The 16178-nt window shown below is 36.3% G+C and overlaps 1 protein-coding gene across 5 annotated transcripts in view; it reads right to left on the bottom strand.

The window, feature by feature from the left end:
• The window catches only part of LOC129744101 (protein bark beetle-like), a 99551-nt gene extending 83971 nt beyond the window's left edge, over positions 1-15580 (bottom strand). For 3 of the 5 annotated variants that reach the window (XM_055736464.1, XM_055736468.1, XM_055736469.1), the window contains exon 1: positions 15247-15580. The gene's annotated coding sequence lies outside the window, so the exon portion shown is untranslated. Of the gene's footprint in view, positions 1-14723; positions 14747-14793; positions 14897-15246 lie in introns of those variants that run through there. The other 2 variants (XM_055736466.1, XM_055736467.1) reach the window with 2 other exon arrangements.
• Between the last annotated feature and the right edge of the window lie 598 nt (positions 15581-16178).

The raw sequence follows: 16178 nt of genomic DNA, 5'->3' as shown, positions 1-16178 counted from the left end.
TGATATAACGGACATAAAGATTACTTTTTGGTGAATAAAATGAAAAATAAAAAAAAAAAGAAACATCACATGAGGCCCTCAGAGCCGAAAGGGGAATTAGTGTAAAAATGATCAATTTTGAGTTAATAATACCAAAAATTTGTACATGAAGGGTAATACGGTCAAAATTTAGTCAAGGGAAAACGCGTTTAAATCGGTGAAATCGTTTATTGAAAAATCAAATTAAATTTCTTTTTCAAGTTTAATTAGTTTCTTTTTCAAGTTTAATTCAGTTAGGCTTCCGCTTTTCCAAACCCGAATTGCCGGGCCTTACGCTTAACCCCTGCCATCAGATTTTGTACAGCCACCTTGTCCACCTTCTTCGCCGCAGAAAGCCAGTTTGCCTTGAACTGCTGCTCGTCCTTAGCAGTTTTTTGGTCTTCTTTAGGTTCCGCTTGACAATAGCCCAGTATTTCTCAATTGGGCGGAGCTCTGGCGTGTTGGGAGGGTTCTTGTCCTTGGGAACCACCTGCACCTTGTTGGCAGCGTACCACTCCATGGCCTTTTTACCGTAATGGCAAGATGCCAAGTCCGGCAAAACAGTACGGAACAACCGTGTTTCTTCAGGAAAGGCAGCAGACGTTTATTCAAACACTCTTTCACGTAAATTTCTTGGTTGACAGGTCCGGAAGCTATGAAAATGCTGCTTTGCGAGCCACAGGTACAGATGGCTTGCCAAACCAGATATTTCTTCGCAAACTTCAACAGTTTCATGTGCTTGAAAATATCTCCTACCTTTCCTCTTCCTTTTCCGTATAAAACTCCTGTCCCGGAAGCTGCTTGTAGTCGGCTTTGACGTAGGTTTCGTCGTCCATTACTACGCAGTCAAACTTCGTCAGCATCGTCGTGTACACTGGTGTACAGCCTCCGGAATCGCGCTTTGGCCGTCGTATTTTGTTTATCATCGCGATTTGGAGTCACTACCTGCTTGTAAGTCGATAGTCCGGCTCGTTTTTGGCTCGATGCACGGTTGTAGACGATACACCCAGCTTTTTGCGGCATCTCGGAGAGAGAGGTTAGGGTTTCGCTTGAAACTACCGGCAACTCTCTTTGTCGTCTCAGCGGCTTCCGGTTTTCGATTTCCCTAGATCCAGACTTCCTGGCTGTCGACAAACGTTCCCAAACACTTTAATTACATTTGTAACGGTTGATTTGGCGATTTTGCCAGCTTTGCGTGCGAGTAGTTCGGATTTTCGCGATGCGCGAGCAAAATTTAGATACGCTGCTCTTCTCCCTTGGACGGCATTTTGACAACTGAAGAGTGAATTCCAAAATCAAATTAGGTGCAACATTCTACACACACACCTTTCAGGTTTTTCAAATGCAAAATTGAAAGAAATACGTCAAGTTGATATTGACCAAATTTTGACCGTATCACCCTTTATATAAAAATAGAGGGGAAAATATGTGCGAACAAGAATTACTTTAGCATGGTTCATCCGATTTCCATGCAATTTTTTTTTTGTTGTGTTGATCTACGCGCAAAAAAAACACAATGAAGAGATTATTTAAAAAATATTTTTGTTCAATTTGATATTTAATCTTTAGTTTTTATTCGTATTAAATAAAAGTCATGGCACCCAATTCCCATATTTTTTTTTTCATTCAAATCATCCAGAGTATAGTAAGGCGCCAAAAGCAATCAAGGCTTACTTATGCTCATCCATCACTATGCAGGAAGTTTTTGCGCCCATTTTCATAGGCACTGTAGTCTTCACTCTTCACATGGCACCAGTAAAATGGATATTTCGATGTTATTGTTAATCTTCCTTATGGGATAAAAAAAAAACGCAATTAATAGCCGGTAAGTAGCATATTGCCGAAAATAGTCATTTTTGCTTCAGAATCAAAGCAACTTCATCTTTTTTTTAAGCTGATCTTCCCAAACCTTGTCAGATTAACCGGATTTGCAGGATATTCCTAAAAAAAGACAGGATTTACTCAATTTATTTGAAAAATCAAAGGAAAAACTCTAATTCTTCATAATAATCATGAACAGTATCTGGAAGCCTTAAATACGATATTTGGAAACCAAATGCCGGGATATGGTCAGGATTGATAAAATAATTCGGATTGGCCCTGCTCGGATAAGTTTTACGGTAAAATAAGAGAATATCATATAACTCAAGGAAATAATATTTAACGATATAACTGTACATAATTTGTACAGCCATACTCCAAAAAACTTAAAAGAACTTCCATTACATATTTATAGTAACACCACGAGAACGTCTTATTTATTCCTACCATATCAGAATAAGGCAACCTTAAGTTGATTAAAAGGATTTTTTTATAAAATGTTAAGAATGTATTCAGTTAGTTTGAAAATAGAATTGTATCAACTTTGTGATACCATAAAAAAAATATCATTGAAAAGAAGCAATTGGAATATTAGTTAAATTAGAAAAAAAATCCTTTCATGCTTAGATGCTTAAAAACAGAATTTAGGATCTGAGAAAGGTTATTTTAAAGAACTAAAACTCATAATTTTATACAACGATCAGTATCGAAATTTAGAAATAGGTTTTGATTCAATAACATTTTCAAACACAATAAGCTTCGAAATAATAAAAAAATAGTCTTAAGAAAAATATGAACCAATATTCATAACAAAGAAGCGAATTGAAAACTAAATACCAATACACAGAAGGAAAAAATGAACTTAATAAAATTTTGATAATATGTACTACTAAACAATGGTTTACACTCAAATGTTACAAATCATGAAAAATGAAATCTTAATCATTTTTTCAACAGCACAATAATAATCGAATCATTGAATCAACGTTAAAAAAATAAATTACATTTCCCTTCACACAGATTTTCAACATTTATGAAAAATAGCAACAAAAGCCATAATAAAACTTTAAAAATTTTGAGTTTGATTTCTTATTCTATTATCATCAAACTAGGAATTTTCCTGTTCGTTTTTATCGCAAATAATTTCAATGCGAAGATTTAAAAAAGATTCGTTTTACTTCAGGAATTCAAAAGCTAAGAGAGAAAATAATAAAAGAAATCAAGTAAAAAATTCACAAACTCATTTATAGACTCTGAAAACACGTGTTTGAATTTTCATAAATGAGTTAAAGGAAAAAATTAAAAAATACTATAATTTTCAACGTATATTGGGGGTTTTCAATGCATTTTTGTAAAAATAGATTTCATAAACCTATGATTTTAAGTTGCTTTAAATCAGAATTAGATGCATATTTTATATTCAAGTTCTCTTTTTTTAACTTTTTGAAACGCATTGATATTTGGATTGATATTATGGAAAGTAAATTGAAAACTGATCATTTCATTCAAATAAGATATTCAAATGTGTTTCATGAAACAGATAACGAGAAACAAAATGTTATATGAAAAATCTCGCAATTTTAACCATGAAAGCTGTAGTTTGAATACCATGCAAATAGTTATGTGCAGTGTCTGCAAATTTGGTAAACAAGATTTTGAAGAAAAATTTCAAAATTATATTAGAGAAAAAAGGCGATTGTTTTAAAACTGCTTAAAATGCAACATATTTCAACTAAAGTGTCCTACCCGGAATTTCCCGGTCAGGAATTCCCGGGTATTAGAAAAATTCGGGAATTCCAGAATCCCGGGAAACGCTTAAAAAATCCCGGGAATTCCCGAAGCCAGTGAAATGTGCTAAATTACTACAAATTTACACGATATGAATTGGAAAAAATGATTCAGATTGATCTAGTAAAATGATAGTTCTACCAATTCTACCTTGATGGCTTAGTATTAAATTTTTTTTCTTAAATCTGGTTAATACATTTAATTTGATAAAAAAAAAAATTTTCCAATCCAAAACTCGAAGTGTTAAAGAGAAAAGCGACAAAGAGACTCTAAAACCCAACTATTCAATAATGAGACGCTACGGAAAGAATCTGAATGTTCTATTTGGAAACACTCATCATTTAGAACTTTCGGATACTGTTGACACTAGCAGAATCTTCAGCAAAAAAATTACATATTGTAGAACAAATGGATAGTTATTTGAAAATTTACGATATTTGATGAATAACCTGAAGTCTAGCTAACTAACTTCGAGGTAAATTCGACTACACTGTTAGTAATTGGATGCAAAATGCCTTAAATTACTGCCTAAAATGGTGCAAAAAAGAAGGACTTAACATTAATCCCTCAAAAACTACAATAATTCCATTTACAACAAAAAGAAAAGTTGATATAAAAGAATTAACCCATAGCACTAGGAACTCAAGTTAAATTTCTTGGTGTTATTCTTGACCAAAAGCTGAACTGGAACGCGCACTTAGAATACGCTATTTCTAAATCTCTATCAACGTTCTGGGTAGTAAGCAAGACTTTTGGAAAATCATGGGGACTAAAGCCGAATATGATCTCATCTGCCCTGGACGCAATCTTAAATCTCTTGTCTCTACCTGAGTACGTGCAGTTGGAGGCGGAAAAAGCAGCTTTAAGATTGAAACAAACTGATTTATTTCAAAATTGGGAGCTTAAAGGGCACCTAAAAATTCTAAACAGGTTCAACATGAATGCATTGGTTACATCCGTTCAAGACTGGATGATTACTAAACCAAATGTTTATACAAGTTTCAAAGTTATTGCTACGGATCGATCCATATGGGCAAAGGGTAACCCTACAACTAGGATGGGATCGATAAATTTTACTGATGGCTTGAAAATAAATAATAATGCTGGTGCCGGAATGTATCAATCCAAAATCAAGTGAACCTATACTGGGTTCCATGGCTTGTACCCATCGGTGCTAGACAATCTAAAAAATTCATAAAGCCCGATTCTAAGAAAACTTGTGAACTTCTTAGTCTATCGAAAAGGGATCTTAAAACAATTACAGACCTTTTTACACTGTCCATGCAACTACCACTTACATAAAATAGGCAAACTCAGTAATGAGATGTGCCGGTTTTGTCAAACTGAAGTAGAAACTGCAGAGCACTTAATGTGTGACTGTGGATATCTTATGACACATCGACTGAAAGTTGTTGGTAAGCGAATCTTAACGCCCGATGATATGTGGAAGATGAAAGCTAGTAAGGTGGTGGGATTCATAAGAAATACCATCCCAAACTGGAATAATGTCTCGATTTCGACTACAACTGCCATCTCTATCAATGATGACAGTATTGCGTGATCAGACAAATAATAAATTGGGTTATTCCACAATAGATCACAAAAAGTTGGTCGCAGTGGATCTTCTCAAACAAAAAAAAACTAACTTCTATCGATAGTGAGAAATCTTTCTCAATTATTACAAATTTTTGCAGCTAGAATCATACCAGTTCGTCGGTTAAAGAACTTTGTTTTTGAGTCTTTGGTTTGCTTATTGAAATTTCTAGGCAGTAAAAAAGTTTGAAATATTTAGCAATACTAGGCACTACCTTAAATTTAAAAATACCATATTGATAAGAATTCTATGCAATAGAGAGTTAAGATCTTCCTGTTGAAATATTCATTTTCAATTTTTCCCGGGATCCCGGGAATTCCCGGGAAAAGATCGTCAGTTTTCCCGATTCCCGGGAACGCTAAAATTGTGAAATGGACACTCTAATTTCAACAAAACATTCTTTGGCGCACTTTCCTTGGGGCTAATTGAAATGGACATAACAATTTTTAGGATCCTTTCAACAGATGAAAATAATATATTCGTTTTCAGCATTAGCTGGAAATAAAAAAAAAACTACCCAATAAATGATAACAATAATTTTAGCCCTTGAATGTAGGTATTACAATTAACATTTCTTTGAATATAATTAAAGGTGATTACAGGAAAAAGAAGTAAACAACTGCGAAACGAAAAACAACACACTGATCCACTTTCAATATGATGGAAGCTCAAAAGATCGTATTCCTCGATTAATAAGCCGCTCTTCCTATTCACCCCACTTGGGGGATAAATAAAAAGAGTTTTTTTTAGATTGATAGCAACAAAACCGAATTACTGTTTTATTGAGTTTTGTCAGGTCCACCTAATATAATTTGAAAGAAAAATTACGATAACAGTTCGAAAACTGTCCTGATTCACAAAAATTAGAGGCATCCTTTTTGGAAATGCATGCCAAGTTGGAATGAAATACGTACATGTCAATTTTAGACTAAAATTATAAATTTAAATCCAAAAAAAGCGCTTATAAAAATTTAAATGTGCACAAAGTTTTCTGCACATGAAATCAACATAAAACTCAATACTAACAAGCAAATCATATAAAATAGAGCACAAACTAAAATGTGCCAAGTGGGGAAAAGCAAGAGAAAGATGAAGTTCCTTTCCCCTTAACTATTCGTTAACAAATGTACATATGCATAAAAACTAACTCCCTCAACCCATTTAATCCAGGCAGTTATTTTACCGATCGGTCCGCCAGTCAAAATCCGGAATCGCTGAAAGCAAACAAACGAAACTTGAATTCAAATTTATGTTCTGTCTTGTTAACTCTCGGCGTGCAAAGTTGTTCAACTCGAAGTGTGCGCTCTCTAACGGAAGAAATCTCTCCAAACTAAAACAGTCTACAAGAAGGAAGGTAAAAAGCAACTTTAGCCAGAGACCCCAACAACTCGGTTGAGGTTTTCGTTTCAAAGATGGGGCGTCATCGCTGAGACCTTGGCTCCATATCTTCCCCTTATAAGGCCAACGAATGTTTTGCCCTCGCGTAAAGGAATGGCATCAGCTACATTTTAAAACTGGTTTGGCGTTGCTGTTTACCTACTTCTTATGTTTTCCATACGTTCATCCTTTCGAGATTCTTACTTGTTAGGCATTTTACATGCCGTTTTGCCCTTTCGGTTTGTCGATCAGCCAATGAGCCATGAAAAAGGGGCAGCATATCGAATGTGGCGCGCAAACTGGCAAAGCTATTGATAGCTTCCAGTATAGGTATCTGGGTCTGGTCTAATAGCACTGAGTACAGCTCAGCTCGTAGGTAATTATCCTAGGGCCAGATTTTTTTCTCTCCCTGTCTTGGGAGCTAACAGAATGTGCATCGTAATCATCACTAATATGCTTGAATCATAACGTAAGAAGGTATTCGACCGGTTGACCGTTGCTCCAACTCAACAGGAAGTGAGCTCCATTTTAATTAGCTGATCCCGGTTCGAAGGCTGACATCTTGTTCGGACCAGATATATGTGAAACTGGAACACTCTCATAATGAGTTGTAAATTTGTTCTCTGTTGAATGGAGCTATAAATTCTTCAGAGAATTTGATATCCTGTTTTTGTTTTTGAAAAAGTCTCGGAACTTTTTTTTTAATGTAACGCAAAAAAAACTGGCAAGGTGATTTTGTTAAAGACTAAAGGTTAATGCTTAAGGTTATAGATCATCTGGTTTTTTTCAACAACTATTTTGAAGATTTCTTGTCCAAATTCGATCTTCATCTTATCCGATATCAAATAAACAATTGCAACTTGCTTGGCATCTGCTTTGAACTGCTTTTTTCCAAGATTTCACAGGAACACAATCTCTTTGGAGATAAACGCCCTAGAAGCGACAAGTCATCTGATGTCCTTTCAGTTCAAGTCCCAAAAAAACATTTTTATTTTGAAATTGCTTATAGTTTCTGACAGATTTGAAGTATTTCAGTGTTTCTTTGATTTTTGCAATTATTAAGAATGCATCTATCCGACTATGTTCAAATATGAGGGGGTCCAATGAAGATTTTCCGATAGAAAAAAATCTTACTTAGAAAAAAAGACAACCAATTTTGGCTTTGTTTCGCAGTATCTTAAAGGGTGATACGGTCAAAATTTGGTCAATATCAACTTGACGTATTTCTTTCAATTTTACATTTAAAAAACCTGAACACCCCTCATTTTGAAGATGTGTGTGTAGAATGTTGCTCCTATTTTGATTTTTGGATTCACTCTTCAGTTGTCAAAATGCCGTCCAAGGAAGAAGAGCAGCGTATCAAAGTTTTGCTCGCGCATCGCGAAAATCAGAGCTACTCGCACGCATAGATGACAAAATCGCTAAAAGTTGCCAAATCAGCCATTACAAATGTAATTAAAGTGTTTGGGGAACGTTTGACGACAGCCAGGAAGTCTGGATCGGGGGGAAATCGAAAATCGGAAGCCGCTGAGACGACAAAGAGAGTTGCCGGTAGTTTCAAGCGAAACCCTAGCCTCTCTCTCCGAGATGCCGCAAATAAGCTGGGTGTATCGTCTACAACCGTGCATCGAGCCAAAAAACGAGCCGGACTATCGACTTACAAGAAGGTAGTGACTCCAAATCGCGATGATAAACAAAATACGACGGCCAAAGCGCGATTGGAGGCTGTACACGACGGTGCTGACTAAGTTTGACTGCGTGGTAATGGACGACGAAACCTACATCAAAGCCGACTACAAGCAGCTTCCGAGACAGGAGTTTTATACGGCAAAAGAAAGGGGAAAGGTAGCAGATATTTTCAAGCACATGAAACTGTCAAAGTTTGCGAAGAAATATCTGGTTTGGCAAGCCATCTGCCTGTGGCTTGAAAAGCAGCATTTTAATATCTTCCGGGACTGTCAACCAAGAAATTAACGTGAAAGAGTGTTTGAATAAACGTCTGCTGCCTTTCCTGAAGAAACACGGTTGTTCCGTACTGTTTTGGCCGGGTTTGGCATCTTGCCATTACGGTAAAAAGGTCATGGAGTGGTACGCCGCCAACAACGTGCAGGTGGTTCCCAAGGACAAGAACCCTCCCAACACGACAGAGCTCAGCCCAATTGAGAAATACTGGGCTATTGTCATGCGGAACCTAAAGAAGACCAAAAAAACTGCTAAGGACGAGCAGCAATTCATGACAAACTGGCTTTCCGGCGGAAAAGGTGGACAAGGTGGCTGTACAAAATCTGATGGCAGGGGTTAAGCATAAGGCTCGGAAATTCAGATTTGGAATAGCGGAAGCTTAACTGAATATTTTTCCTGAATTTTATAAATTTAATTTGATTTTTTAAATAAACGATTTCACCGATTTACACACGAATTATAGACGAAGATCAATAGTTTTTAGGAAAATGTATATTTCAAACATGTAGTCCAAGTCTATGACAGCCAGCACATCTCTCACTGGAACATAGGGTGGTTTTCCTCGGGTCCGGAGGGAGTCTATCAAATTCGTTCTAGCGACAAGATGGACCTTGCACGACCAAACAATATGCTCGATGTCGTGGTAACCTTGGCCGCAGCTACACTTGCTGCCAGCAATATCAAAACGATAGAGTAACGCGTCTAAGGAACAATGATTGGACATGAGACGGGAAAATATACGAATAAAATCTCGACTCAGGTCCAATCTATTAAACCATGGTTTAAGGTTTCCCCTTGGGATAATCGAGTGCAGCCACCGACCCAACTCATCCTCGTTTCATTTGCGCTGCCAGTTGACAAGAGAATTTCTTCGAACTAAAAAGTAAAATTCGTTAAAGGCAGTATCACTCTTTATCTCTCAATAATACTGATTCTCATTTGCATAGGTGGAACATATCTGGTCTGTAAAACGTCTCAGTTCTTCATTATATTAGAATGATTATAAGAATGCGTGGAATCTGCACATCGGGTCATCTTGGCCCGGTTAAAGTGAAAACGCATTTTAAAATTTATTATAGTGAAAAATCAAAACTTCAATGACGATGAGACTTGAGGAATAATGTGTACATCATATAGCAGTGTGTACATGATACAAGATGATTTGTCGATCCTTATAGCTTATTTTCCGGTTCGTTCAAATTATAATTTTTTTGTCACTTCATAACCAAGTCTTTTTTTATACTTCTGTAAAGTGTAAAAGAAGATTTCTGTTTTTGCTGAAAAGTAATACTATAGAAGCTACAAAAATGTTCCTAATGAAAATTTATTTAAGAAAATACATACTTCCGTCGAAAAGAGGGGTTCTAGTTATGCCCTTATCTTTCCAAGGGCCATAGTGAGCACGCTGAGGTAAATGCTCGCTTATTCAATGATTAGGAGTGCCACAGATTCGTATTAGAAATTAAAACACAATAAATGTTACGCACCTCAGGCTCCTAAATTGAACTTTGGGATACTGAAAGATTCCCTGTAAAATTGGAACCCGATCAAATTACTGAAAGAGGTCATGCAACGAGTTGTAAATTTGCGATTTCAAGGCAATTTATTTGGAATGAGCATTAAAAACTGGTTTTTGATTGAAATTTTTTTCGGCACCAGCCGCGATTGTATCCGAATTTTAAAACAACGGTTTGAAAAACTTCTATTAAGTACGAATTGTAAGTTGAATTTGTAAAACTTAAAATTTATTAGTAATATCACTAAAAAAGGTTTTCCAAATTATGTGAATCAACGTTGGAATGGGTCCACAAGTAAATACTTTGCAAGCTATTTTTTTTTTTCAAAGTCTGCCAGAAGGTTACAACATAGATTTGAATCACGAGAAGGATTAACACTAGGATTGGTGAATCTAGGATCGAACCTTGGAAGATCGATTTTTCCAACTAAGATTTTTCATTTTTTGGATCGATTCGGCCTGGAAAAATCGATTCTTCGGCCTGGAAAAATCGATTAGATCGGTTTATTTTTGATTCAAGCTTTCGATCTTTCTTCATGTCGAACTGGAGATATTTAGATACGACTATTTTGAGTACCAGTTTACTTTTTTACACAGAAATCTGTTTTGCTTTTTGTCGGAATCGGTACTCAGGATTAGATTGGCTTTAGTAAAAGTTTTATCTGTAGAATTCAATATATCGAGTACACACAGCAAAAAATTTCTAAAAGTACACGGAATCTAAAAAACGAGTGATCTATTTTTTCTTGTGTGTAATTGCAAAAAGATGTAATTTTAAACTCCTTTTGATGTAATATTAGACTTTTTTCAAAAATAGGATAGAAATAAACTGTTTTGATGTAATTTTACATTGCGTCGTGTAAAAATCAACCGGTCAATGAAATTTATGTCACAAACCGTGTAAAGTTAGATCTGTTTGATTTAAAATTGAATGCAAATATTTATCTTTTGCCTTTTTATATTTCGTTAGTTTGCGCACAAAGTAAACAAGTCGAAAAATTATTCGGAAACGAGTCGATCAAAGGCGTAGCTACCTACAGCAGCACTTCTAGAGTCTTTTAAAGTCGTAAGTATACGTGAAATGAAGAATGCGGTTGAAACTGACTAGTTTTTTTTCCATTACAGCAAGGTCAGATATTTTCGCAAAGGCTGATATTTATCCGGACAGTTATTATCCGGACAAACTTTTGTCAGATCAATTAAAGTGTCCAAGTGCTGACCGAAAGATCATGATGTTCCGAAACCATTCGAGGATACTGATGACGCTGAACTGTAAAAACATCCGCGTGCTGGGAATCATCGGATGCAACAACAATTCCAGCTTGACGCTTTCCGTGATGGTGTTTTAATTTTCAGTTTTGTAAATAAATGTGAATTAAAAATAATACATGTGGGCGTATTCATTCAAAGAAAAAAGCAAAAACCTGAATATTTAGCAAAAATATCAATATTTACGATAATAAATTTAAAAATTTACATCCCTGTGTATTTTTACACGACGGCTTTAGTGATCCGATCTCGTGCATTGGTTTCAATCTAAATTTACACGCCTCAAAAATTACATCCTGGAAAAAAATAAACCGTGATAGAATTTTACATCGAAATCGATGTTCCGTTTTCGTGCATCGTTTTCGATCTAAATTTACACGAATTTTTCTTGCTGTGCACCGGGGTAAATGTGGCGGTTTTTCGTACAATTCAGCTCTAAAATCATCATTAGAAAATCAGTAGTGGATCAATTTAGATGAAATTACCTTCAATGTGATGAAGAACATGTTGGTTACAAATGCTGAAGAGATGAGCTTGATAGGCACAAGGCGAGAAAAGTGAAAACTTACCCCATTTTATGGGATAAGTGGGGACGGTAGATTTTGCCTTTGCTTTCTCAAGAAATTTTAAACAACACAACCTTTTAAAGATTATTGCGGGTAGTTTATGTTGCAACGGTTGCCACACACTGGAACCGATTTCATTGGAAATATAGATGTGTACTTATTCCAGAACAAACAAGTAAATTTCGCAACTCTTCACCATCGAAATGCTAGATATAAGAAAATTGAAAAATGTGTAAACATTAAGTCTGAATAAAGCTGTTCCACTTAGGGTCTGATGACAAAATTTTGGTGTTATGTAAGAAATCTCTTTTTTCTTCATTTTAAACCGCCTTTTTTTCCTAATTTTTAATCCTGAGTTTGAGAGCTGTATTCTAAAAAAATGCAACACTTTGTTTTGTGAATAACTTTTGAATGCATGGATGGGAATCGATGCAATCTTCAGTGAAGCTACCTAATAATGTAATGAATACGTGTATGAAATTAGGTGACAACCTGCCAAGTGGTTTTTGAGATAGTGTCCAATATTGAAGTTCAAGGGCAAAATTTTTCGGGTAGGATCGAGAAAAATCCAGAAAATACTAGTGGGAGACCAAAAAACAGTTGGAAATCAACTATTCGACCATAACATGATGAATCGTTTAAGAAGTCCTAGAGGACTCAATAGTGAACTAAAAGTTGAATAAAAGTAAAGATTTTTCATTCCATGAAGTGACAGGAATGTTAGAGGCTTTTCAAACTCAATCCGAAAATATGAATAGAGGGAGTGATAAAAAAAGCCAAATTTTTCTGACTGGTTCGTCAAGCTGACTTATAAACAGGCCTGACTTTATTTCTACAAGGTAAAAAAGCTGCCCACCAGTAAAATAAACAAAATACGGTGGTCAAATCGTGCGCAAAATATTTGGACTGCACGTAGGGAGATATTTTGAAAAAGCAAAACGAACTCTTTAGCGATCACTTGGCAGGTTGCCAACCAGAAACTTTTCGTTGACAAGTGTATTTCTTGGAGATAAACTTAGAGGAAAAATTGAAAATATAATGTCTAGTACTTGAGGAGGCCAACGATCTGTGGAAACTGCAATTTACTTAGTCTTTCATAACGAATGACACGATGAATGGTTAAAAATACAAAGAAGACTGCCTCCAAATGCAACCATTTTCTCTGCAAAGCACTTCAGTAGGTGGATAATTTACAGGAAAATTTAACATTCAGCATTAAAAATTTGAAAGAATAGTAAACAGTATTGTTTAAATAGCCATATCGTCATCACTTACGCAGAGTCTCCACTCACCTCGGTGTACCTTACATTAAAGCGTTAAGATTTTTTTTTTTTCAATATGTAGAAAGATTATAGAAATTTGAAATTTTGTGTTTTTTTTTGCTATTTTAAATAAAAAGCAGTTCCTTCTTGTTACAAATGGAAAAGATCGATTAATCGGTGATCTATCTTCACAATCTTAGAGATCGATCTTTTCCTGAAGATCTAACAATTCTAGTTTACACCTGAAGTTTTGATTGATTTGTGGGATCGTCTTCTTTCGGGAAGAACATTGGAAAGCAGTTTTTGAGTTAGCCTGAGTAGAACATCAAGCCTGCGAGTATTCATACAACTTTTAGGATTTTTTAAGCGGTCTAATTTTCTGAGAAATATTCTAATAAGCATGCGATCAGATAACATCATCCAACCTCCGATCAAACTAAAATACTATGTTTTCGTTTTCATCCAAAATCATCCAAAAATTTCAAACAAATTTCTGGTTTACAGTACGACTCTATTCCTTGATCTGATTCAGTTCGAACTTTGCATGAGATTATTTGGCGGGCATAGATGCTATTCTAACTTACACGTGTATGAATCAAAAAATTATATTCTTCCCATACTTGATTGAGTCACTCTTATATACATTTTATGTGTTGTATATATGCATTTTCTACTAAATTTTATTCAAAATAAATGCACTGAAATTCAGGTATACGCTCCAAAATCTCTATGAAACAAAGAACTAATTATCAACAGTTGAGTAATACACCACGAAGAGATTTTATCTTAAACCAAACAATAAAGTCTTCTACATAGCCAACCATACAATTCAGTACCTCTTAATCCATAAATCACTTCATTTCACGATTCTTACCAGGGTCATAATAGTTATGCATATCCATTATACTACTTAGCCTCTGCCTGCATGTTACATTACTTTTTGCTTCGTCTACCTTTAACAAAATAAAAAAAAACACAAACACTGCGCCCGCTGTACATACGTTGATAAATAACCCATAGCCAAACCCACATTCCATTCATCACAGCTGGGTCAGTTTTAAGTTGTATTTCGTTGAACAGACTTTGTACCAATACGACAACAAACGCCTTGTAGTAGGCACTCGACTACAACTTCCCGGGGAGTTCTACCCTTCCAAAGGGTCACGATTTTCTTGGTGACTCACTGCACTGCACATCATATAAGTATAAGGTATCTTTCCATACTTAGTGTTGCGGATCTCAGCTTGCCCACCCCAAGGTCAGCAACTTCACCGCTCAACTCAGCACAGCATCTACAAACCTTATCCACTGTCCATAATCCCCTACCCACAGTCCCCAGATTGGCACAAAGAAACGTTTGAAGCAAAAAACAACAACACCAACTACTTGCAACGCGACATTCTGGCGCCGTTCATGTCTGGCAGAACTGTCGAAGAACTTTGATTGCGTACCTTATTCCATAATTGGTTTAAAATCATTTTTTTTTTTTTACTTCAACGAGAGTTATTTCCAACTTGTGCTTGAGGAAAATACGATTGAATTCAACTTACAGCTTCAAAAACTCATATCAATCATTTCCAATGGCGAGACACTAATGACGTAAGCCGGTATCGTACTCACTTGCTACTTATTCATGCTTCTTTTTATCAATTCCATATGGGTAAGTAGCTAGCATCACACCTCAATGATTGGCAGTCGTTCACACATTCGATTGTTAGGTTCAGATACACATGTGTAGTACATGACCGACTTCATTTTAACAATGAATTTTCTCTTAACGACTTCATGGGAAGGTGATAATATTGGAAAAAGCTTAAAGTGCACGTTTTCCCCAAGAAGAGTCACACATAAAAACATGTACTCCAATTTCAGCCGTTCAAAATGGAAACGAATAACCTCAATCTAAGATGGAGATTTAAACTAAAGTTTGCACAATCTTCACCAATCGATTATATTCTTACGGGCATTCAGCACTTTGCGATTCCATTTGACGGTTAACAGAATGGACACTGCATTTTTTTATATTCTTTTTCCCATCCCTCAACCTTAACTTTGGTAAGAAAGCAAACTAACCCATAAAAATTCCACCGTTGCTGAAGACGTTGATGTTGATGAACCTTCACCGAGCAAAAGGGAACACAAAGAAGAAGCACACACTGTTCCCTTCTTCTGCGTCTTAGCGACAATTTCACTTCGCCGTTGTCTGGCTCATTGAGGTCAAACTAAAAACACGCACAAACCAACCCTCAGCACGTGACACGTAAAAACAAGCACGACCTTTCACGAAAGGTAATAGCAAATTGTTGCTGCCACCAATATATATTTTAGGGTGTTGTCCCACCGAACAATGAAGCCGAAAAAAACGATCCCGCGAGGCGCGCTGCTGTCCAGAACTAGGTGCGGTCCGCGAAGTGGTGCTCATAGAACTAAAACACTGACGACGACCACCAATGGATGAGGTTTGTGTCCAACGGTCGCCACATAACCAACAACACGGTTGAGGTGACTGGCTCTCTCGCATCAACACATTCACTGACTGGCAGGTAGCCGCAGTCAAGATCGAAACTTGGCTCTTTCCCCCCCCCCCCCCCCCCCCCCGAGTCCCCCTGAAATGCTTCTTCGTGTACACAGGCAGGTATGCTCTGGCTCCCCCTTCACACTTGCATGGGACCTCAATCAACGCGAGCAGCGAAACGACTGGAACATACAGGTGGGTACAATACATGGAAAAAACAAAAAAAAAGTGCGGGGCTCAATTCCCGTACAGGTGAGATTTCAACTTGCTTGTGAATGGCCGTCCTCATTATTGAAAAACGACTCAAGACTTTTAGTTCAAATAACAGTTTACGTTAAAAACTATAGCAAGGCGATTAAAAAAAAAACTTAGCTTAGCTTAACTTAGGTTGATTGGCTACTCACGAAATATTTCATCTTGAATTTCGACCGACAACAATTTATTTATTTATCCTTAAGTGATTCCTTTAGGCTGGAACAAATATCAATTT

This window comes from Uranotaenia lowii, chromosome 2 (assembly GCF_029784155.1).
Source record: "Uranotaenia lowii strain MFRU-FL chromosome 2, ASM2978415v1, whole genome shotgun sequence".
Lineage (NCBI taxonomy): Eukaryota > Metazoa > Arthropoda > Insecta > Diptera > Culicidae > Uranotaenia > Uranotaenia lowii.
The sequence above is the reverse complement of the archived record's forward strand: the minus strand, read 5'-3'. Positions and strand labels throughout refer to the sequence as shown.